Consider the following 24,258-nt stretch of genomic DNA (forward strand, 5'->3'; position numbering starts at 1 on the left):
AATATCTTTTTATATTATGAATAAATAATTAATTAAATAGAGATCAGTTCAGGAAAATATTCTCACTATACTAGAGACAAGAGGACAAGCGGAGGACGGAGGGGCACAATACGGGGTCCAATGACCCAGATTTACTCCAGGCGTAAATAAATAATTAAGTGTGTGTGTGTGTGTGTGTGTGTGTGTGTGTGTGTGTGTGTCTGTGTTTCTCAGGCCCAGTGCTGAGATAGGTGCAGAGATAGCAGTAACAGTTTGTTGAGTTTGTGCGGCTGAGTGTTTTAAATGCAGCCAAAGTCTCGCTGCTGAGCATCGTCACACCACCGTTCCCATGCCCTCACACATTCCTCTCTCTCTCTCTCTCTGTCTCTCTCTCTCTTTCTCTCTTACACTCTTTTTCTCACTCTTCCTTCTCTAGACGCTTTTCCTCCTCTCTGACTCTTTACCTCTCTACCTCTTGAAAGATCTAGTTCTTTTCACGTTTTCATCTCTCTTTCTCCTTCACTATCTGGTCTTCCAGCCAACAGTCACATCGGTAGGCTGAAACCATGGAGCAACACCATACACCATATAGAAAGAAGTTTGTGGACACTTGAGTAACCTTCATATTTGCTGTTTGAACATCCAGTTCCACGTTTAATCCCTTTTTAAACATCCTTTTAATATCCTCAGTTTTTCTGGGAAGATGTCTAGAATTAGAGTGTGCTCATTTAAACAACAAGGGGATTAGTTAAGACATGGTACTGATGTAGGTAAGTTGAGGAGGTCTGGGGTGCAGACAGTGTCATCGCTCTATAGGAGGACACTCAAGATCTTCCACTCCATCCCATGTAAAGCATATCTTCATGGAGCTGGATTGTCGCACTTTGAGTTTGGATCTCGTGGGAAGATTTTATGCTACAGCATCCAAAGACATCTTATAAAATTGTGTGCTTCAAAGTTTAGTAACAATTCGGGGATCTCATACGGCTGGAATCCGACGTACTGACATCCGTTCGCTATCGCCGAGGTGTCCTCCCTGTCGTTAACGAACACCTTCATTAATACCACATCGTCGACCTGCTTGAGTGTGAGAAAGAATGCAAATCAGGAAGGTTCACCGATTGGTAATTAGGCGGAATAAACTTTGCTAATTATAACCGTAGCTGCGGCAGCGGAGTCACTGTGAATTTGCTATGCCGTGTGAAGTCTGGAGCGCGGCGCAAGGCCCCGATTTCACCTCCCGCCAACATTTTCACCTTCCTCTCGATCAACTCTGGCTCAGAGATCAAGAGAACGCCGTCGCTCGGCTTGGCGACCATCAGAGTGCTGTCAAAATGTTTATTTTACACAAAAAACCCCGTACATTTTCAATCTTTCTCTCCTCTCCTCTGCACTTTGATATTCCGTTTGATTCTTGTTTGAGGTTTTCATTAGAAAAAAAAAAGAAAACAGACAGCGTGAAGAAAATATATGACGATCCCCGCCTTTGTACATCATGAGTAAACATGAAGTGAATAGAAAGACCTAAAAGGAGAGATCGGGGATTGACATGTTTCTTTTTATCTTTATTTCATCTTTTCTTTACTTACTTGCCCCTTGTTTGCGATAATAAATAGTGTATGAGTTGATTAGCGAGCCATGGGTACTCAACAGTATGTGTGTGTGTGTGTGTATATATATATATATATATATATATATATATATATATATATATATATATATATATATATAGTTCTTCATGCTGATACTTTTCAATAAAATGGCCACAAGCTGTGATGTGTGTTGTGGTCAAGACAAACTCATGTGCCAGCATACAGTATATACCAGTATAGTAAGATTTACTAATCGGAAAAATAACAAAAATTAAATAACTTGTGACCAATCTTCAATACGTAGATTGATTCCTTCTTGCTATACTTTTTCTCGAGCGTGTTCTCTCAGCACCTCTGCTGTGACGTTTCACAACACTACGGCACTACTAGGCAGAGGCGCGTCCTAAGAGTCATAGAATACAGATTAACCTGGCAGAGGTAGAGCTGCACCTTTCTGGATACAGAACAGGAAAACTACAAAAGCCTGTTTGTGAAAGGGGTATGCGTTAAAAGTTAAAGTAAACTGATGATTTGCTGTCAGTCTGAACCATAGAAGTATATACCGTAATTTTCGGACTATAAAGCGCACCCATATATAAGCCGCACCCACTGAATTTGACAAAGATTTTTATTTTAAACATAAATAAACCGAACCTGTCTATAAGCTGCATAGTCTGAACTGAAACTAATGAACTTTACACAGGATTTAATGAAAGACAGTGTCTGTTACACGGTGTAACGGGTGAAATATGTTGCGCTTCCTTTAAGAGCAGAGCGGTATTTTGGAAACAGCCTGCCACCGCATTTTTCTGCTATTACTGCATGTGTGCAAGACCGAGGAATATGTCCTTATTATTTTCTGATGCTCATTTCTAAGTTTCTTTGACTAACCCGTAACGCTGTTGCCAAGAATAATAAAAAAGAACGAGTTTGGAAACCTGTCTGTGCTCATATGATTTCTGTTGCAACTGGAGTTAGCGAGCTCTCCCTTCACCCAGACTCAACGCGTTACAACGGCTTGTATCTAAACAGTAGCCTTCCAAGTAAGTCATTGTTCACTGTCTTCCTCCTTCCTTTCACAACTATTTCTCTCAGGAGTTTATCTTTTGGCATCGGAAATTTCATTGCTTTAATGTTATGGGGTTTATTTTTTTGGCTTGAAGTTTGTGAAACTGGGAAAAACCCAGGAAAAATTCATAAATAAGCCGCTTCGTTGTTTAAGCTGCGGGAAAAAACGTGGGAAAAAAGTAGCAGCTTATAGTCCGAAAAATACGGTATATATTATTCAGAAAACTTGTACTTTGACCCAAAAGTCTACATCAATTTCCACTTCTCTCAACCAAGCATTGAAATATGAGGCTTCAGGCAACCAGAGACTAAAATAGGTTGATTGGAAGTCTCTATTGCTTGTATTCCATTGTATTTTTTATTTATTTATTTTTTTCGTACCATTCTGTCAAAACTCATGTTTGGACAATAAGCAGTTTTTGAAACGTATATCAAGGTCAAAACACATTTTTCTCCATTACGAAGAAAATCTTCCAACATCATCGCATGTCTTTTTTTTTTGGTTCAGTCTCATACATAAAACTTACCTAAATCTACATATCTCCTGTTGCTCATTTGCAAGTCTAAAACCATGTTGTTACAACAGCTAAACGCTTCTGTATGCCTGAGTTTAAGGTATTTCGAACCTGAAATCACTTCACCAGCAAATTAAACAGTTTACTTTAACAAAAAAAAAGTAACAGCTTACACACAAATAGAACAGGTTCAGCGTTACCGTGTGCATTTGTTCTTACGTGTCACGCAAACAGGAAAAAAGCGAAAGACAAAGTTATTTGCTGAAAGGTGTGCTTCTTTGCAATGTTGATTAAAGAAAAAAGATTTTTTGTGTGTGAAAGGAGGGCTGGAGGGCGTTTCTCAGAACAGATGGAGGTGTGTGTGTATGTGTGTATATGTGTGTGTCTAGGTGCCAGTCGGTGTGCATAGCTAAAGAGAAAACTGATACCAGTGCAATGAGAATGTTAGCGGTGTATGAACATTTTAACGCACAACATGAAAACACCCAGACATCAATGGTGGAACTGATCCAGAAAGTTTGGACATCTAAATCCAATTTTCTTTTATAAAATAACAAAATACATAATTTGAGTCTGTAGGGAGTACAGAATATTACAGCATTGTACTTACGTCAATAATCAAGCCTGTTCCTATTGCAGGATGTTCTTCATTTGTGTTGCAAGTGGCCACTTGTGTGAATTTGTCATGAGAGGAATTGATAAGAGCTTGATAAAATCAGCCATCTTTGTATATACACCCCATTGTTTTTCCTGTGGATGGTTGATATACCCTTTTAGATAACTAATAATTTTCAGTTGATTTCACCACAAAATCCGCCCAACCAATTGCACAATATACACAGTTTACCATTTAGCTATATAGCACTGAGCATGTTTAAATGACAACACGGTGAATTTCCTTATTCCCATTGTGTGGCGTGTGAATTGATGTTCGGCTGACTGTTTTTGAAGCATTGCTCAAGCAGATAAAACAAAACTGGTGCCATGGTGGTGTGTTATCAAACAAAAAATACAACAAAGGACACCCAGAACTGTTTAGCAGCTAGAATCCTGTATTAGACATATATGGGACAACATTCCTTTACCAAAACATCAGCAACTGGTCTTCTCGGTTCCCAGATGTACAGTATACAAACAGAGGACGTGTTGCTACACCGGGGTGAACGCGTTGCATCCATCAAATTCAAAAGGACCTTATTTTTTGCTTAAAATTGTGCATTTACTCAGTTTAAACTTTTTCTATGTTTTATTGTGAATAAAATATGGGTTTCTGAAATCTGCAAATTATCACATTCTGTTTTTATTTACATTTTACACAATGTTCCAACTTTTTTGACCATTGATGACATTGCTTAAGCATATTTGGTTGCATGGTGGTGCATATGGCTCTATTGATGCCTCATATACTATGGTTTGATAGCTATGTCTCCGAGCTTGGGATTTTCTCCTGGTTTCTGGTTTCTTTGCACTTTCACAAATGCTGAGTGGTGGAATGGATTTGCTAAATTGCCCCTTGGGTGTAATTGGTGTCCTGCGATAGACTGGTGTCTCATCCAATGTATATTCCTGCCTCTTGTCTAATGCCCCTAAGGATAGAATCCGGATCCACCATGACCATGTCCATCTGTATAACCACTTCTCAATTGAAAATAATTAGAATCACAAAAAAACCCCATCAGAACTGCTTTTGCTATAGCATGTAGGCTAGGATATTTGAACATGCAGTCAATTTGAAAACTGCTTGCAAAGCCGATATGATCCAAACGTCAAAATATATTTATCAGCAAGTTATAACTTAAGCTAAATCATTATAGTCTGCTCAATTCCCAGAGAGTCTGTTTCAGAAGACAGCCTGTGTGTAACACGGCATGTTTCTTGGTCGTAGGCCCAGCCAGGTTTTTCTTGCTGTTTGCTGGGAACATCTGGCTCAAGTTAGCCTCTCTGAGGTAGATATTAAAAACGGAAACTCTGCAGATCAACCTCCTGAAATACGGTCTTGATTCATGCCTTAATAACTCCAAGCAAGGCATAACATTTACACGTATGTATATTTCAGAGCCATCAGCAGGCATTAGGCTGTATGGCTGCTTGCTGCTAAAACTGATTTATCACAATTACACCCACACACACCCACACACACACACACACACACAGAGTTTACAAAAAATAGCCCTCGTCCTGTACCTCTAAACAATGTCACATCACAGAAAGATCCGTCATTGTGTGGAAAATGAAATCACATGAGAACCCGCAGATCTCTATGTTACCAGAGTAGCTTTGGAAACAATAATTACATACATTTTGGCAAAAAGGAAAAGAGTGCACTCAAGAACTTGTGAGAAGGGTGGCAAAAAAAGAGACGGTGACATCATGAAAATAGGATCGATTTGTGGGATAACAGATGTTTTTTTTTATAAGATTCTGAAGCTTTTGGCCAGAAATGTTTTAAAAATACAGAAAAATCAGAATCTCTGTCACACTGCATTGTGCTGGATTACATTTATTCAATTACACAAACTTTACTTTTGCTAGTTTTCTATTGAGCTTGGAGACCCAAACCTGTTCCAGCTCAAAGTCATCTCTGTTTATACATGATTTACATGGGCTAGAGTGAAAGATCTTGATTGGCCTGCTTTAGAGCTCTGACCTCAAACCTACTAATCACCTTTAGGCTAAATTTCAATGCTGACTACACCCCAGGCCTCCTCACCTCACCTACATCAGTGCCTGACTTTAGTAACACTTTTGTGGGTAAATTAATACAAATCTCCAAATCCATACTCTAAAATCTAGTGGAACATCATCCCAGAAGAATAGAAGTTATTGTAGGAGCAAATGGGGACAAAATGTGAAATTGGATGTTCAAAAAAGCACATACAAATCTTATGGTCAGGTGAAACCTTTGTTCATAAAGTGTATACATGCATACCATACCTACTTACATTTCTGACTCAGCATTTTTATATTTAGAGAATGTGTTCAAAGTCCAACGTAATTCTACCTGAGGTGCAAAACCCTGATTTTAGTACAAAAACAAAACAAATCAATCAATAATCAATCACTCAGTCAATTGTATAAACATCTCTAAAAGGTCTGTATATTTCAAGTGTGTATTAATGAGGTGCGTTTGTGTGTTTCTCACCGGAGGGGATTTGGTGATGAAAGCAGAGCAAAGCGTCTACGTGGTTGTGAGTAACTTGTCATGTGCAATCAACCGATCCTGATAACACTCAAATAATTATCCCACATGGATTCCACACAAATGATTTGAAATGACAGACAAGTCATCCTGACATGATGAGTTCGATTAATTAGATGTTTATTTCATAGACTATATCCATGCATTTGAGCCACACACACACACACACACAAAAAAAACTAAAAATAATGTAGTAAGTATAATTGATTTTATTCTTATAATTATTATAGAATGTTCAAAAAGCAGTCAGAAATTTTATATAAAGACGAAAAAAAGATTTGCCTGCTAATTCGAAAGGCACTAGATTATCCAAGATGAGCTTAATTTTCTCATAAAACTACAAGACTAACAAATCTAATACTCTACTTTTTTTAGGAAACATTGGCAACAGTTCCAAAAAAGTTGTGTAAAATGTACATAAAACAGAATGCCATGATTTGCAAATCTAATAAAGCCATATTTTATCAACTATAGAACATAGGAAACATATCAAAACTTGAAACTGAGAGTATATACCATTTTAAATCAATGATAACTGCATCTATTACAATAGCATGACATTAACTGGCCTGCCTGCAGTCTAGATTTTTTTGAAAACACCATAAAACAAAAAATACAACAAAGAACACCCAGATCTGTTGAGCAGATAGACTCCTGTATTAGATACATATGGCACACCATTCCTCTACCAAAACTTCAGAAACTGGTCTCCTCAGTTCCCAAATGTATACGGACAGAAGACGTGATTCTACACAGTAAAATAGTACATTTCATCAGTTTAAACATCTGATATGTTTTCTATGTTCTATTGTGAATAAAATGTGTTTATGAAATTTGCAAATCATTGCATTCTGTTTTTATTTACATTTTACCCAATGTCTGAACTTTTTTTGGAATTAGGGTTGTATTTATTCCATTTGTACATACAGAGAAATAAAAAAAACATGAAGAAAAAAATAGAAACAAATGGTGGATCAATTGTACATTAAAATATTGCACCGTATGGCTATAATAAAGCAATATTTGAGGTAAATAAAACATTAACTAAGGTAGGAGATAGTTTGAAAATGCTACACTATGAGGTCATACACAGGATAAAAGCTCTCTCAAGTCCCTTGCTGGGACACTCATTGGGGTCTCAGAGGAGCCACTGGCCCTCGACAGCATTTTGTCAAGCTTAAAAGGTAAATGTGTGTTTTTAGGTGGCTGGGTTTAACGGTGAGGATGAAGGATAGAGCGAAACAAGCTTTCTGGGTAGCAGATTCGAGCCAGTGGTCTCACCTCCATTTCCCCTGAGGATGGCAAAGGAAGTAGTGGAAGCAAAAGAGTGCGACTGAGATGTCGAAAATTGAGCTTCTGGAAGTATAAAAAGCTGTTTTTTTGTCAGGAGAGAGGTGAGAGAGAAAGAGAGCAGGAGCGAAAGATGAAGTGAAAAAGGAAAAGGAGGAAAGGTGAAGAGAGAAGAGGGAGGAGGAAGCGGAGGTGTGCGTGGTCAGAGCTCCCGAGAGATGAGAATGTGAAGAGGCTTCATTTGGTTCACCTCTCCCTGACATTAGCATCGAGCTCCCAGCTTTACATGAGGGCCCGCACAGGCAAATACGCCACACACACACACACAACACAACACAACACAAACACACATGCACACAAAAAGAGTAGAACTTGAAGAGGTTTTAAGATATCCTGGCAAGTCATCTTTTATCTCTTTTAGTAGCCTCAGTTTTGAATAGATAAATATGACCGGATCTGACCAGAAATACTGCCATTATAAACAAAAAAAAAATTATAATAATATCTCAATAAATTCCCTTAGAAATCCTTGCCAGTTTAGCACATGATAACTGACTGTTTAAAATGATGAGGAGATCTCAGAGATTCAGGCATTTCAGTTTGCTCTGAAATCCTGTCATGTTAGCATAATCTGCAGAGATGATTCATATTTAGGATCATGATATTCTCTAAGACATTTTGTAACGTTGTTTTCCATATTCTGGAAAATTTTGTTAACCTGTGCAATATTTATTTGTTATTGTCATTGTTAGTTAATTTTAGCAACCTTGCTATCGAGACTAGTAAACATTTATATATATTTATAAAAAAAAATTCTCTCAGAAATCCTGTCATTTCAGCACTGGTTAACTAACTAGTTAAAGACATGAACATTTCCTAGAGAAAAGACCTTATGCTAGTTAGCTAGCTAGCATTCAATGGCACTTTCTAGTATGTCTTAATTAGATTTCTCCACATCACTCATGCTCTGTGTTAATAAAGATATAATCCAGTCTTCTTAGAAATCCTCTTAAGTTAGCATGGTATAATATGAATGAAAATTAAAGTACATATTCTGGAAAATTTTGTTAACCTGTGCAATATTTATTTGTTATCGTCATTGTTAGTTAATTTTAGCAACCTTGCTATCGGGACTAGTAAACATTTATGTATATTTATTAAAAAATTCTCTCAGAAATCCTGTCATTTCAGCACTGGTTAACTGACTAGTTAAAGACATGAATATTTCCTAGACAAAACACCCTATGCTAGTTAGCTAGCTAGCATTCAATGGCACTTTCTAGTATGTTTTAATTAGATTTCTCCACATCACTCATGCTTTGTGTTAAGATATAGCATAAAACCAAAGAAAAGTAGGTTGTTGGGGGTTTTTTTTCGGTCTTTTGAAACAGCACGTCCATTATACCGCCTGATTTCATTTCAAAACTGATTATGTGTGGAACTTCTCTGAGTAGCAACTGATTTATTTTCCTTTAATTTCACAGAGTTTCTTGTAAGTAAAAAATGTTCCCGTGGTCGTGGTTCCCTCCTGTCTCTACCCTTTAATTATGAACGCCTCGGTGAGCTTTAATACTTTTCCATCCTGGCTTGCGCGTTGGTGATACTCCTGACAAACAGGTATGGCAGTCAAGTGTTAACACACACACACACACCCACAGACGAGATTTTAATGCACGGAAAAATGTGATGGAACACATAAACAGCGAACCGCAGCAGAACGTGGGCTCCAGAGTAAGCCCAACCTGTTATTAAGTACACATTCGAGCGTCCCCTCTGTTCAGACGGAAACACTGAATTGTGGGAAATGTTAATGGTGTCAGTTGTAATTTCCCTGCTGAGATCTCACTTTTTTCAAGCTCAGGTCCAATACTGCTTATCACTCCATCCTTTGCTGAATGGAAAAAATAAGCAGGGTGCTGACAGATTTACTCATCGCAGAAGATTCGTTGCTGGACTCAGATTTTTGGGGGCAGAAAGGTGGTCCAGGATGGAAGTATGAGCCACATCTGTCAGCCTCTGGAACTTCTGTGGAACACACACCTTTTTCAAGCTGTTTTAATTATTTATGAGGTCCATCGGGCTTCTGCAAAAGCCTTTTTTCGTGGAAAATTGACGTCAGCTAGAAGCATTGCAAAGGTGTAGAAAATGAAATCCCATTTGGTCTAATTATATTTGTTAAAATTGATGCTTTAGGGTGGTAATGCTGCATTGGAGCGCCAGTGTCTCTGGTCCCTGGTTTAATCCTGAGCTCAGGTTACTATCTGTGTGGAAGTTCTCTCCAGGCCTATGGGTTCTTCTTGGGTTCTCTGGATACCTTGTCTCCTCCTTACAACATGCTAATAGATTGATTGTCTATAATAAATTGCTTTTAGATGTGAACGTGTGACAAATGACATTTCAGGCATCAAATGCATTATATCCACAGATGTTTGGACACCTGACATTAAGATTATGTGCTTTTTGAAAATACCACTCTGCATGTGGTCCTCATTTGCTCTTAAAATAACCTCCACTCTTTAGGGAAGATGTTGCACTACATTTTGAAGTTTGCTTGTGGAGAATTGTGCTGATGTAGGTGAGGTGAGGAGTTTTGGGGGCGCAGTCAGTGTTCACCTTCATTCAAAAGGTGTTCAATAGGGTTGAGGTCAGAGCCCTATAGCAGGAGATCTTCCACTCCAACCCATGTAAACCATATCTTCATAGAGCTGGCTTTGGTTTTTTGCAGAGACATTGGAAAGATTTAGGTCTAGGCTAAAGCTGAATAATATCTATAACCATTTTAAATGCTTTTTCCAGATGCTCTTATAACTATTAGCTAAATCATGAGGAAATTTGACATACTAAAGGAAGTCCTGATATACAGGTTTAAATGTGAACACAGCTGGAAGAAAACAGCTGGTCCAAAAGAGAGAGAGAGAGGGGACGGCTTGGCCTTTGGCTTCCTCTTTATTCTCCACTCTTTGGATATTCTCTTTCTCTCAGGAGGAATTTGGCCATGGGTCCTGTACTTGCAGTGAACAGGACATACAGAGAATGGAGCAGCTATTCTCTCTCTTTCTTTCTCTCTTTCCAAACTCTCGTCCTCTCTGCCTTGCATTCACTCACTCTTTCCCCACAGTCTCACAGTTTATAACTACCTTCATTATTATTTATTGCTTTTTAATCTTATAAGGACGTCTGTCTAAAAACCAGAATCTGCTTCTGTACGATTTTTTTCCTTATTGTTCACATTGCAATAGTTTTAATTAATGCAAAGTTAAAAAAACCACAAGTTCTTGCTGCACTGACACAAGCACACGCACACACACCCATGCAAACACACCCACGCGCACACAAATAACAAAAATAGACCCGATAAACAGTTCTGAACATCAGGTTAAACATGTGCAAGTCCTTTGGCCTCTGACCGCTTTCCAGCGTAACAAGCTCCTGGTTGATGGTGAGGGTCATTGGTTTCAGATTAAAACAGGAAAACACTGGCATTCCGGCTGCGACCTGAGTGTTACAGTGTGTAATGAGACCTCAGGAGGCAGTGAGAGGAGGACATGAATATGTGTGTGGATTTCTATGGTGCATACTTTTGCTTACTTTGTACAAAACAAGTTTTTTATTATTTTCCGGTTGAAAAAAATAAAAATAAATCACATTTGAGATATAATTTTGTTTCTTATGTTATAATTTTTTTATGCTTGTATCTTGTGATTTGTGGCGAGAGAAGAGAGCAGGTAGAGATGGAGTCGAGGTGGTGAAGGTGGATGAGTTTAAATCCCTGGGGTCAACTGTGCAATGAAGAGCATGTTAGAGAAATGAAGAAAAGAGTGCAGGCAGGGTGGAGAAAAGGCAGGTTTGGGATAGAAGGGCATTTACAAGAATGAGAGGGAAAGTTTATAAAACAGTGGTGTGACCTGCTATGTTGTATGGTTTAGAGACATTGATATATATATAAATAATTTAATCACTAGTCACTTAATCACTTAGTGTTTTACTGATGCACTTCAAATCAAGCACCAAAATGTTCCATGGTGCATTATTATTTTCAAACATTTACATTTGTCTTCATGCTTTATGTTAAGTCTAACATATATAAACACACACACACACACACACACACACACACACACACACACACACACACACACACAGTTCTTGCTTAACAGTATGGAACTTCAGTATTTTTTTATATATATATTTATAAAATCTGTCATATTTAAATGCACATTGAAAATGGTTAGCGATTACAATTCATATCCAACATTTAAAGGAATCTGACAGCATTAGTTATGCATGTACCTCCGAGAAGCTTATCTTTTCATGGCAGATTTAGTTCAGTGAAGTTACACTGTGTGTGTGTGTGTGTGTGTGTGTGTGTGTGTGTGTGTGTGTGGAGTGCTACATCAGTTTATTAATCCAGCCATAATCTATAATCTGTGGACAGATGTTAGGTTTTGTTGCAGAAAGAAATCACAGCTGGCAGCAAGACAAATCCCACCTGCATCCTGAAATCACAAATGCAGACACACACACACAAACTCAGATAAAAAAGATGGTTCAATCTGCTAACAAATGTAGAAGAAATTTAGAAGTACAGATGTGGTTTAGGTCACTAGGTGGACATTTTTGCTATTTGAGCTGGATTTGACCTCACCCACGGCAAGCTCCGGAATCAAAGTGTCTAATGAATGCAATACAAATGTAGCAGCAAAAAGGAGTATGAATTCTTTGACTGCTTTTTTTACTTTGTGTATTAGATTTGTATTATATTCTCTTTTATTTTTTAGACATCTCGAATAAATAAAGTCAATAAAGCAGCCCCTTTTTGTATACCATTTTGTTGCTTTGTGCAATAATATCATTTATATGGCAACGACACGAACTGGCACGCTTTATTTATTCATTACAGTCGCTCGGATCAACAGTCACGCACACTCTTACTTTGCAGGTTTTTCGACAAGTACCGAGCATCACGCGGTCCTCTAATGAAACGGATTCATTCGCAAGACGTCCTTTTCGGGGTTTTTTTTTTTTTTTTCTTTTCTCAATACTTCTCACTTTCATCAATCAGAAAAAGGTGAGATGCTCATCAGCCGACATCCCTGACCGTGCATACCTTCTTCATAATTTACACCTTTAAACAAATGACACATTCCTTGTTCAGTTACCTTTCGACATCAGCAGTGATTACTGGCACATGCGTCATTTCCATATTTTAATTAATATTCAAATTGTATATAGCATTTTGCATGCAAATAGGTAATATATTCAGGATTAGGTATATTGCGGTTTAAATCTCTCTCTTTCTCTCTCTCTTTCTCTCTCTCTCTCTCCTGCGCTACCTTACCCTTCAGTTAATAAGCTCTGCTTTCCCAGCGAGCTCCGCTGTACTTATTAGAACACGGCATGCGGAAGGCAACATGTCGCACCTCCTCAATATTATTCCTCAAAATTAATGTCGAGTCGAAAACACAAGGCCCAGTTAATTTGCGCTGAAACACACACACACACACACACACACATACACTGAAGCAGAGCTGGCAAACAGTGCCTCCTGACTCACTCGGAGTCAGTCAAGTGTTTCAAATCTAATTTGAATATATGAATGTTTGCTTTGTCTGTTTTGCTAAAGTCTCCTGTCTCCGTCGGAATGAATTGCGAGTCGCTTCGGGAATGGACTGACCAGTCGAAAGATTAGTGGCGGCTTCATGTTTCGGTCAAATAGCCATCACGTGCATTTGGGAAAACTATCCGAGAGCAAGGCTGATCGAGTAATATTTTACTTCTACTGAAAAAGAATTCATTCAAAACACCATGTAGATGCCTGCTGATGGCTGCCAAAGATGCAGGTCGTGTGTTTGTGTGAGAGGAAATACCTCTCCACACCAGGAGGGGGCAGTATTCTGGACATGCAATTAAAACTATATAACCCAATACACAAGGTGGTATCAAAAAGTTTTGAGACTAACGGTGCTAACTGGTGCTATTTCGACCAGTGTGAGTTACCACGTCTGTGATTTCATGATGGACAGCAAATTGGAACAAACGTGAAATTCTGTGGGAAAATCTGCCACGGAGACGATCGACATAATGAACGTTCGACATAAGGCGATGCTCCAACGAATCGTTCGAGGTGTTTTGAGCGGCATGCACGCTTCAAGAGCAGAAGAACATCACTGGAAAACCAGGAGAGATCAGTAAGACCTCAACCCTCAAAAATCTAAACCATTCGGCAACTCGTGCATAATGAGCGTCGGACAACAATCCACATGATCCCACTTCCACACACCATACTCGCCAGATTTGGCTCCTGTGTTCCCAAAGATGAAGATCCAGCACCGGTCGGCATTTTGACACCATTGCGGAGATCCAGCGCAAATCGCAGGAGCTGCTCGTTGCATTTCAAAAAGATTCCAGAAGTGAAATAAAATACTTTATTGTAATCAGAGCTAGTCTTGAAACTTTTTGATGCCACCTCCTGCTTACAAAATAGCATGTCAGTATTAACATTGTCTCACATGTCTCACAAAGACACAATGTGTTGGAGCATCTTGACCTCATCCCCACTGGACATCATGAACTGGAACACTAAGTTCACCAAAGTTTAAATTCTCACAGCCACTCTCAGAACAATGGAAGTCATTACAACTGCTTAATCTCGAATTGGTTGTTCGAACATATGAGGTCATTTTGGCAAGGTAAGCTAACCAAAAGAGTCAATTCAAGTCTTCAGTGGAGCCCATGTTAATTATTTAGTGAAGCTCTTGCCATCATACAATCCCTATGAGGCTTGAACAACTTTTGAGTCCATGCTGGAAAACTTTGGTCAATTCTAAGCTGAGAGTGAATCCCATTAATGAGATCTGTGGCATGTCATATATGTATGTATCCCTAGCTGCAACACGATCTGAACTATGTACAGTACATGTGTGTATCGTGTCCCAACAGACGCAGGGGGTTGCAGAGATGTAAGCGTGAAGATGCAGACAGCAGTAAATGCGTGTGGTATGGAAGAGCCAGTGCTGGTAATGGATAGGTTTATTTTAGAGCCAACCATCTGCTATCAATCTCTAAGAGGTATGGGAAGCCCATCTCTCTCTCTTTGACTTTCTCTCTCTCATTCTCTCTCTCTTTCTCTTCTTCCAAGCCGCTCTTCCCAGCACCCTCCGGAGAATAAAACATCAACCTCTCCGCAGCTCCACTAACAATAATAAAAATGCCCGAGCTTAAAGGTGACATTCCCAATTTACGATTATTTGTGTCTATAAAGTGTATTCTTTGGCTCTTGACTCATTCGCACTGTCTGCACTGCAAAAACAATACATTAAGAATGTTCCGAGCAAATGGAAATTCTATCCCTTTTATTAAAGCGAGCCGCTGCTACCTGAGTCTTTCATTCAGCCAGGCTGACCTCAGAGGAGACGTTTATCCTCTCTCTGTCGCCCGTCCTCTTGCTCAATTCCGGCCTCCCTTATTCCTAGCTTGTTTTTTCTCCCAGGTATATAATGGAGAAGATTTTTTAAAATGATAAAAGGCATTTTTCCGCTGTAAAACAATATACAGTATCCATTGCCATTCAGATTTTTCTGCTGGTCCAATATTAAGGGTTTAGATCTGGGTTTTTGGTACCTGATTGGTATTAATGGTATCAACAGTAGCCTCTAATTAAGGTGGAGCTTACTGTACTGCTTTTTTGCTGATTAGACATGTTTTTGCTTTGCTTTTTTATAGATATAAAAATCACACTTGAGTAAAAGTATAGCGAAACTAAATTACGCGCTAAAACAACAATTTCGAAATGTCTTGAGGAAAGATCTTGGACTATTTGATTTGAACATCTAGTCAAGTACACGACTAACTTTGAACGTAGGCTTAAAGATGCACCACACCAAGACACGTGTGAGTATGTTGGCGAAAAGCAGTTGATTTGTGAAGTTTTGTTTCCTAAAATACAAATCTAGTTGTACACCTCGACACTGCATTAACCATCAACACAACAGCCTCTTCAACATGCCAGAATAAAACAGATCAAACAAGTCGTTCCAAAAAAAGACAATGTAATGCAATTTTTTAAAAAAGGTATCTTTAATTGACAAATAAAATGAGTTTACCTTTTGACAAAGAAGAACAACCATTAGTATTCAATAAAAAAATGAAATTAAATGTCGCCTCTTCTGCACAATAAATAAGCCACGGCCGATAAAGCTGTCATGCGAAATGCAATTGGTTAAGATTGCAACAATTATCAATTAAAATAGAGTGGAGTAAAAAGTCCATATACCAATCGGGCGTAAAATTTGAACATTATAACATTATGACTGGTGAAGTGAATAATACTGATTATCTCTTCATCATGGCACCTGTTAGTGGGCAGCAAATAACATTTTCGTCAAAGTTGACGTGTTAAAAGCAGGAAAAATGGGCAAACATAAAGATTTGTGCGAGTTTGACAAATTGTGATGTCTAGACGACTGGGTCTGCGAGTTTGACAAATTGTGATGTCTAGACGACTGGGTCGGAACATCTCCAAAAACTGCAGCTCTTGTGAGATGTTCCTGGTCTGCAGTGGTCAGTGTCTATCAAAAGTGCTCCAAGGAAGGAACAGTGGTGAACTGGCGACAGGGTCATGGGCATCCGAGGGTCAATGATGCACGTGGGGAGTAAAGTCTGGCCCCTGTGGTCCGATCCAACAGACGAGCTCCTGTAGCTCAAACTGCTGAAGAAGTTAATGCTGGTAATTCTCAAAGGGTCAGGACTGTTTTAGCAGCAAAAGGGGACCAACACAATATTAGGAAGGTGGCCATAAAGTTATACGTAATTGGTGTATCTTAAATCTTGGTATGAGTAGAGAATAAAAGTTGCTTATACCTTTAAAAGTCAGTAAAACCATGTTTGTTAACTCTCATAGTGGTGTACTTTGTCTTGGTAATTGCCAATTTGAGGTTGAGGTGGTTTAAATTAGTTGTTTATCGTTTGAGAACCAATGAAATAAAGGAGGTTATACCTTAGTGGTTAAGGCATTGGATTTTGGGTCTAAAGGTCATGAGTTCAAATCCCAGCCACATCAAGCTGGCACTCCTCGGACCCTAAACAAGTTGCTTTACCATATAGATGTTTATTTGTGAGCATGATATAAAGTTTCGTCGCTCTGGATAGCGTGTCTTCCAAATGTTGTAAATGTAAATGAGCTCATAACAAAATTAAGGGTCCTGCGTTACACCTCTCGAGTGATACCAGGATGTGGAAATCTTCGAGCATGAAATCTCACACTGACAGTGCTGGTATTTTAGGTCCACTATCTATTTCAGGTTTCTATTCCAGTAGATATACAAATACCACTTTTTGAAAACACTTTTGCTTGTTGGTATTTTAATGACTACTTTTTCTCCCACTTGGATTATTCACTACTGATGGCCCCCGCAGATGTAAATCAAGGTGCAATTCCAATTACATTCGAACAAATAACCTAATAAAACCCGAGATGAAACGATCAGACCCGTCCTTTATTTGTTGCTGTGGGAAATAAGGTTTGGCTTTCGAATGTTTTCCGGATATACTGCATTTTTTTTGGAACAATTTGTTAGCAGTTATTTCAGATCCGTTCCTGTGGTGCGCATGGGATCGAGGTTTAAAGTCGAAAAAAAAAGAAGAAAACAGTTTGCTCTTGGAGTCATGTCAGTTCTGTTTGGAATAAAGAACTCAATACTGTAAAAAAAGCGAGTAGCGAATGATAGACATGAGGCGGCTGTGAGACTGTGTGTGTTTGTGTGAGTGTGTATGTGAATGGTATTATCCTGTTATTCTGATTAGCTTCTGCTTGTCTCCTCATGTCTCTCTCAGACCCTAATACTGACAAACTGACAGCTTTGATCCAAAGCTCCAGATTGAACGATTGTGTGAAACGGGGCTTTATCACATAGCAAAGGAGAATGCGTATATACACAACACACACACATATACAAAAAGTTTGATCTCATGGAAATATTTTTTACATGGCTAAGACAGAGCGTGTCAAACGGAAGATCTTGGGAGGCGGATATTGCTCCGGAGCTGACAGGGCTCGGCGACCCACACGAGCCCAGAGATCGCAAGATTGATGACTGTTCGGATCGGCGTGACCAATCTGATGTGCCAGCTCTTTCCTGCTTGTCTGAAGCTGGCAGCGGGCACTGGCAGGCGGCTCGAACGGCGGGAAGACTTTATTTTGACAGCCTCTCATGCAGGGGTGACAGGAAGTGGCACAGAGGATCATGACTAAGAAGGCCATCGTAAAAGAACAACAAACTCTAGGAGGGGATGGAACGACGGCGTCCGACACCCTGCGACTTTTCCCAGGCCTTGGGAAAAAAAATGGGAGAACTGACGATTGATACGAGCATAAAGGTTCACGTGATAGACGTGTAAATAACTAAATCTATCACTGTTCGTCAAAAGATCAAACCCTTAAACGCAGAATTATGCCTTTTGTTTCAGTCCATGTCTGTTTACAGAGGAAGCCTTCCAACCCGTGTCACTTTTACAGGCAGGGAAAAAGGAGCCAGTGTTTTCCAACGTCACCAAATACAAAAGATTTATTAAATGAATATGTGTGAAAAAGTCAAGGACAAAGAGTTTCCCGCCGGGATATTTTTTTCTTTTTTGTTCCTCACTGAGAGAGTCTGACACAATTTCACTCTCAGCAAGAGATTTCCGCTCCTCACACACTTCATCTTCTGGTTTCGAATCCCTACATGTTTCTTCAAGAACATGCCACCATACAAGAGACATAGCCGGAAGTCTGAGGAGCCTGAGATACTGGATGACAAGAAATGTTTTTGGCCATCCTGTTAGAAGTCGGGTCTTATGATTGACGCTAAAGTCATGGGTTCTAGAAAAGATTCAAAAACGATTTAGATATGGATTTGATAAGGACAGAGAATAATAGGATTTTCCACAAGAGCTTTTTGGAGAAATTGGGTAGTTGTTGCTTTTGTGAAGGTATTTTCTGGAAATTTTCTGGAAAAGAATTCTGCATTAAAAGTTTTTACTTATAGATTATGAAGTAAACCATAAGAAAAATAAGGGTTCCCCATTGGTTCTTTGGAGGGTTTATACCTTTCTAAGAAGTGAAACTTCTCTGAAGAGGAAGCAGTCTTTTGAAAGACCCTAGTGGATGCCCCAGAATGATATATGTATACATAAAAACAATTAGATGATAGAAACCTCAAAAGAATAAGTACCTAGAAAAAACTTGGTTCCTCAAGAAGGATATTCCTTTTAAAGGACTCCTCAAGGTTTTCTCAAGGTTTTCACCTCATGAACATTTGGACACCTGACTTTTCCAGCAATATGTGGTCGTTCAAAAAAAATCTACCACATATTTGAAGGGTAACAATTGTATATGATGTCTTTGGATGCTGTAGCATGAAACTTTTCCTTTGTTTAAACTAGGAGACTTAAACCTATTCCAGCATGACAGTGTCCCTGCGAAAAAAAAAACAGCTCCATGAAGATATGGTTTACATGGAAGATCTTGAGTGGCCTGACTTCAACATTATTGAACACCGTTGGGATTAATTGGAACACTGACTGCACCTCAGGCCTCCTCACTTCACCTACATCAGTATCTGAATTTTCTAACATCTTTGTTGGCGAATAAGCGCAGATCTACACAAGTACAGTGGAATATCTTCTTAGAAGATTGGAAGTAACAGCAAATAAGAACTAAATGTTGAACTGGATGTTCAAAAAAAGCAAACAGGAGTCTTGTTTGAACATGCACTAAATGGACAAAAGATTTCCTTAAGGTTTCTTTTTTTTAAAGTTTTTTCCATATAGAATGACAGTCAAGGGTTCATTAGTAGTTCTTTTTTTCATAGTTGAGATAGTTCATCCTCTCAAAACCCTGTGTGAAAAGACACTTTTGTATGATTTAAACCTTTAAGGTTTTCTTACAGAGGAACAAGGAGATATAAGAACATTCAACGATGATAATGTTAATCCAATGTTCTTTAGTTTTTCCATTTCTGAAGAGATTATATAGTTGAAAAATGTAGCAAGTGCTCTCTTTATAAAAGGGTCATTTAGTTTAGTTGGCTTTTTTGTCTCGCTTTTACGTTGATAAAAGTGTTATTGCATTCATACAAACCAAATAACAGGTCTGGCCTGAGAAAGGTATTTAATTAAAAGAAATGCTAATGCCCTCAAACATTTGCATAGAAATTCCAATTCCTAGTGTTCTTTTTATTTATTTTTTTATTTTTTTCAGCTGAATTAGTGCCTGCCGTAATTCAGTCCTGCAGTCACTCTGAAATGACCATAATCATTTTAAAACCTAAATGATCCATATGCATAATTAGGGGGCCATTGGAAAAGGAATCATTTGATTTGCCTCATAGCTAAGTTTCAACCCGAGGTATAGCTAATAAATAATGGATAGAGGTTTGCGGTTATTCTGTCCGATTTGCATAATTATTATTTTCTTAGAAGCATCTGTTGAAATTGCAATCCTGCCTTTGTTTGCCGAGGCAGACGCTTTGTACCTTCCCGTGGAGTGTAGTGCACAAATAAAGAATGTCGAAAAAGCCTGTATAAGAGCCGAGCTCATTTATAATTGATACTTCGGCGATACGTCGCGATAAAAAAAAAACTAAAAAAAAACAAAAACAAAACAGAAGGTGCAGGAAAACACAGTGTAATGATGCATCAAGAACGACTCGCATTCACAGCGTACCTCTCGCAAAGGAATGTCTACTATTACTTGACGTGAAAGTAGATCTTCCTACCTGGGGGAGTGGAAACGGAAGGGCTGGAATGGGAGACGTGATCGTTGCTTGTTGTCTACTTGATTTCCAGAGTAAACATTAAGCAGGTGACTTATCATGAAGCCAGAGCTGACCTTTTAATGCCGGTGCCATTGATTGAGTCGAGTGGCACCCCCACTCTTTCTCCATGCAGTCCGGAGGTGATAGATTATTTAATTAACTATTGACCTTTCTGCTGGCCCATTCATCGATAGAAATGCTTTTATGACAGCACTGCATTTAGAAAGAAGGGATGCTGAGTTTTGATTTTTGGATTTACTGTTTGCATTATTCCCCCACCTCCCCACTCACCCTCTTGATGACTCTTGATTTATAGTTGTATAATGGGATGAAGTTTGGCTCTGTTACTGTACTATATAGACTACTGACACAGCTTTTACTCCCTCTTTCTCTCTCTCTCTCTTTCTTCTATATTTCATTTCTTTCTTTTTCTTCCTCTTCTGCATTAAAGCAACTCAGTATTACTTTCATGCTGTTTACTTCATACTTCATTACCTCCTAACTTTTACTGCCTTTCACAGCACTCATCACCGCTGACACGTCTGCATCATTAATACATGCCACACATCTACGGTACAGTCAAGTGCTCAAGTTTACAACACACCAGGGTTTCTGATTTTTTGAGAAAAAAATAGGAGAAATGTTCTATTTTTTTATCTATCTATTAAGCAGAGATTCAATGCATATTTTTAAAAAAGAGTATGTGAAAAATGTTGCATCCTTAGAAAAAAAGTTCCACTCGACTTAATGTATAGTGATTTAATTAGCCAAAGTGCGACTGAATTCTTGACTCTGACTCAGAGACCTGGTAGCTCAGTGTTTAAGATGTTGGACTTCTGATCACAAGGTTGTGAGTTCAAATCCCAGCACCACTACGCTGTCTTTGCTAGGCCCTGGGCAAGACCTTAACCCTCAACTGCTCAGATGAATGTGATTTTATTGTAATCGCTCTGAATAAGGGTGTCTGCTAAATAATGTAAATGTAAATAATTCGGCAAAAGTTTGAATTTTTATAACAAAAATGAAAACTTTTTAAATTCTCAAAAAGTTTGGGTTGTGTGTCAAATAACACTTTTTCTTTTTTTGCATGAGTCTCTGGTATCAATATTGTATTAAAAAAAATTATCTGGCAAAAACCTTTTTTTGCAGCTTTTTGATAGCAACATCTCATTCCACATTTGCTTTTATAACCTTCATGCCTCCGGGAAGATGTTCCACTAGATTTTGGAGAGTTCTTGTGGAGATTTTTGCATATTCAGCCACAAGGGTGTTAGTATAGTCAGGTACTGGTGTAAGGTGTGGAGATCTTGGGGTGCACTCAGCGTTCCAATTCATCTCAATAGGGTCAAGATCAAAGCTCCACAGGGGCATTGTTATGCCGGAAGAGGTTTGGGTCTCCTAGTTCAAGTGAAGTGAAAATATCATGGGACCACATCCAAAGTCATATTTTGAGGAAGAAATAATCGGATCATCCTTGTTTGCTTGAATTTGGAATTTCTTATCAAATAAATCTTAAAACTGATAAATTAGGTGGATGGGTGCAAAAACAAATCTTTTTTTATCTCTGTTCTTTTTTTTTTTTTTTTGCAGCAATAGCAATGTGCATTAACCACCAATACACACACGTCAGTTTGGGTAGATTTTCTGCTGTGCTGTGAGATCTGTTGATTTATGAAGCAGTTTATTCAAGTCTGACTGCAGCTAAAACGTTCTCACCTGAATCAGCTCGGCAATATATCCCCACGCGTCAGAATCGCTGCCAGTGAGTGTTAAAGAGAGCGAGAGACACGTTCGCTTCGCTTCCTGGAGAGAAAGAGAGAGAGAGAGAGAGAACGAGAGTGAGAGAGAAAGACGCCTGTCTTGCCTTCCTGCTCCGAGAGTGAATTGGCCTCGAGAGGCTCTTGTCTCTTCTATCTGATTATAAGAATGGATGGTGGGAATAAAAGCCTGTCAGTAAAGATATATCTGGAGAAATAGCTGAATAATAGCGGGCGTGTTTGCCTTGGTGTCACGCTGATCAGGTGGCTGCAGATTCCTCATGTGTAGACTGCTTTCGTGCAGATTAACATGGCCTCCTCCTTTGCGAATCCCTCACCGGTCGCCGGGATGGACAAATATTTCTGTTGTTCTAAAGATTTGGTGATTTTTACCTCGGCTCATAGAGACCGAACTCGAAATAAAGACAGGAGCGGATGCAAATCGTATGTATGGCTTTCTCCACAGGGCGCTCTGTCGGCCCTCTGTCATCAATATTTATTGCTAAATTTATTGTTTCCAGATCTGCAGGTGACTGAGACACAACTCTCAAACACACACCCATACACGTGTGCACACTGTTCCCGTGGCACGCTGTCATGCTTTAACAGGTCTACGTGTCACGCTCCAGCTCCCTCTGTACTAAAGAAAGTGACACAGAGAGAAATCTGCTGCTGTAAATATTTAATATGGCTTTCTGGGTTATTCATAATGTGACTGCTTCTTTCCTAACAGTGCCCCGTCTGTACCTGTCAGCAGATCCGTAACAGAACTCTCAGAAGACAGAAGATTACATGGTGACGCTTTTGGGGACAAAATTCAACCCGATTCCTTCTTTCCCCCCTACTTTTACCGTACAGCAAATACTTGTGACTACCGTAATTTCCGGACTATAAAGAGCACCCATATATAAGCCGCACCCACTGAATTTTACAAATATTTTTATTTTTACCATAAATAACCGCACCTGTCTATAAGCCGCAGGTCTACACTAACGAACTTTACACAGGCTTTAACAAAAGACACGTTATGTTGCGCTTCCTTTAGGAACATAGCGGTATTTTGGGAATAGCATGCCGCTGCATTTTTCCAGTATTACAGCGTGTGTTCAAGACCAAGGAATATGTCCTTATTATTTTCTGATGCTCATTTCTAAGTTTCTTTGACTAACCCGTAACGCTGTTGCCAAGAAAAATAAAAAAGCACGAGTTTTGGAAACCTGTCTGTGCTTATATGATTTCTGTTGCAACTGGAGTTAGTGAGCTCTTCCTTCACCCAGACTCAACGCGTTACAACGGCTTGTATCTAAACAGTAGCCGACCAAGAAAGTCATTGTTCACTGTCTTCCTCTTTCCTTTCACAACTATTTCTCTCGAGAGTTTATCTTTTGGCATCGTCGTGCATTAAAAAATTACCTGGTGAAAGTTTTTCTCCCGATGCCGTGCAGCTCAGAACACAGGTAAGGTGCGTTTTTTCGTTTCCGTTCGGAAATTTCATTGGTCTAATGTTATGGGGCTCAGTTTTTTGGCTTGCGAAACCAGGAAAAACCCAGGAAAAAATCATAAATTAGCCGCTTCGTTGTTTAAGCCGTGGGGTTCAAAATGTAGGAAAAAAGGAGCGGCTTATAGTCCAAAAAATACGGTATGTGCTAATTTCCTGCCTGTATAAAGAGGACAGGATTTTATAATTTCCCAAGACTCTGAGGATTGATCCTGATTTCAGGGTCTCTCCGGCCGTGTCTGCACGTTCTGCATGGATTTCTATCCTGTACAAACAATGACACCGAAGACTCCTTCTATATATTTCAAATGAACACAAACATACATTTTTCTTGTGTTAAGCGACAACAATTCCTTGATTTTATTGGCCTTTCTGAAGATTTTTGAACATTTTTGGGTTTGCGTAAAAACCTTTTAATGTTATTTCCTGTGACAACTGAAAAAAATTGTCAGCTTAGATATTACCGAGAGTTTTTTCAGTGGTATAAAAACAGCAAAGCTATAATCAGCGAAGATTTCTTCAAAAGTTCTCAGTGTGCCACTGAAAAAGAGGTTCCTCAAAGATAC

This window comes from Silurus meridionalis, chromosome 1 (assembly GCF_014805685.1).
Source record: "Silurus meridionalis isolate SWU-2019-XX chromosome 1, ASM1480568v1, whole genome shotgun sequence".
Classification (NCBI taxonomy): domain Eukaryota; kingdom Metazoa; phylum Chordata; class Actinopteri; order Siluriformes; family Siluridae; genus Silurus; species Silurus meridionalis.